At 47.1% G+C, this 2,187-nt stretch overlaps 1 pseudogene; it reads left to right on the top strand.

Annotated features, from left to right (window-relative positions):
- The first annotated feature begins 231 nt into the window (after positions 1-231).
- LOC129480422 (citrate synthase, mitochondrial-like) lies at positions 232-1,617 on the top strand (annotated as a pseudogene).
- The last annotated feature ends 570 nt before the right edge of the window (positions 1,618-2,187 follow it).

Genomic DNA, 2,187 nt, shown 5'->3' on the forward strand with positions numbered 1-2,187 from the left:
AGAGATAGGGTTTCACTGTGTTGGCCCGACTGGCCTCGAACTCCTGACCTCAGGTGATCCACCCCCCCTTGGCCTCCCAAAGTGCTGGGATTACAGGCATGAGCCTCATTTTAAAGAACAAGAACCTTGTCTACCCACTGGCATGGCCCCTGGTGCAGCAACATAGGCTCCTGTTCCTGCCGCAGCTCTCTCCTTCCTTCTCGGCCTATCAGAGCCCAGAGTTGGCCCACCATGGCTTTACTCACTACTGTCACCCAGTTCTTGGGAACAAATTACGTATCTTGTCTTGTTCTTGCTGCCTGGCATGCCAGTACCTCCTCCAGGAATTTGGAAGACATATCAGCTTACCTGATACCCAAGGAGCAGGCCAGAATTAAGATCTTCAGACGGCAACGTGGCAAGAGAGTGGTGGGCCAAAACACTGTGGGCATGATGTGTGGTGGCCTGAGAGGCATGAAGGGATTGGTATATGAAACATCAGTTCTTGATCCTAATGAAAGCATCCATTTCTGAGGCTTTAGTGTCCCTGAGTGCCAAAAACTGCCACCCAAGGCTAAGGGTAAGAAAGAACCCCTGCTGGAGGGTTTATTTCAGTTGCTGGTGGCTGAACAGATCCCAACAGAGGAAACAGGTATCTTGGCTTTCAAAAAAGTGGGCAAAGAGGACAGCTCTACCCTCCCATGTGGTCACCATGCCGGACAACTTTCCCACCAATATACATCCCATGTTTCAGCTCAGTGCAGCCTTCATAGCCCTCAACAGTGTAAGTAATACTGCCTGAGCATATGCAGAGCTATCAAGCACTGGGAGCTGATTTATGAAGACTGTGTGGATCTGATCACAAAGCTACCTGTGTTGCAGCAAAGATCCACCAAAATGTCTACTAAAAGGGCAAAAATATTGGGGGCATTGACTCCGAGCTGCACTGGCCCCACAGTTTCACCAACATGTTAGGCTATACTGATGCCCAGTTCACTGAGCTCATGCACCTGTATCACACCATCCACAGTTGACCATGAGGGCAGCAATGTAAGCGCCCATATCAGCAACTTGTTAGGCAGTGCCCCTTCAAGCCCTTATCTGTCCTTTGCAACAGTCATGAATGGATTGACAGGCCCTCTACATGTACTAGCAAATCAGGAAGTGCTTGTCTGGCAACTTAACTACAGAAGGAAGTTGGCAAAGATGTGGCAGATGAGAAGTTATGAGACTACACCTGGAACACACTCAACCCAAGATGAAGTTATTCCAGACTATGGCCATGTAGTGCTAAAGAAGATTGATCCACGAGGTACCTGCTATGAGAGTTTGCTCTGAAACACCACATAACGACCCCATGTTAACTTGGTTGCTCAACTACACAAGATTGTGCTCAATATCCTCTTAGAGAATGGCAGGGCCAAGAATCCTTGGCCCAATGTAGACACACACTGGGGTACTGCTCCAGTACTATGGCGTGATGGAAATGAATTACTACACTGTTCTGTTCAGAGTGTCTCAGGCACTGGGTATACTGGCACAGCTCATCTGAAGTCATGCACTAGGATTCCCTCTAGAAAGACCCAAGTCCAAGACCATAGATGGTCTGATAAGTTTGTGGACTCTAAGTTGGGATAAAACTGGAGACTAGGGGGAAAGGGAAAGTGACTACCAGAAAGTGAGGACACATTAAAAAAAAAGTCTACTTTGGTTTTAAGGGGTCTTTAAAGACTTAAGATTCAATTGTATCTGAGGCACTGATAATAGATTTGAGTTTAAAATGTAAATTAAAAGTTTAAAAGATGAAAAGCCTAGCCAACTCCCTTCACTTGCCTAGTATGAGTTGCCCATCAACTGCAGAATGACCACTACTAATGCACGTGTAATGGGTTAAGTTTGGCCCCCGCACCATCTCAGAGTGAGAATCTGGCTCCTCTTTCCCTGGGTCAAAGCTGGTTGCAGAGAATGTGCAGTCACTGCTGAGATTTTGCTTCTACTCTGCCAAGTGCACAATAAGCCAGCAAGCCAGGAATCTTCCCTTTCTGTTTCCACAGGAATGATGTTGGATAATCAGCTGCACCGAGTCCATCAGCCCTCTCCTCTGCACACTAACACCTCCTAGCAAGACCTATTGGTCAGCTGGACATGCTTTGGCAATTTTTTACGTTACCAGCTGAGCATAAAGGAATGACATCTGTTGTAACTGGC

This window comes from Symphalangus syndactylus, chromosome 4, assembly GCF_028878055.3.
Source record: "Symphalangus syndactylus isolate Jambi chromosome 4, NHGRI_mSymSyn1-v2.1_pri, whole genome shotgun sequence".
Taxonomy (NCBI): Eukaryota; Metazoa; Chordata; class Mammalia; order Primates; family Hylobatidae; genus Symphalangus; species Symphalangus syndactylus.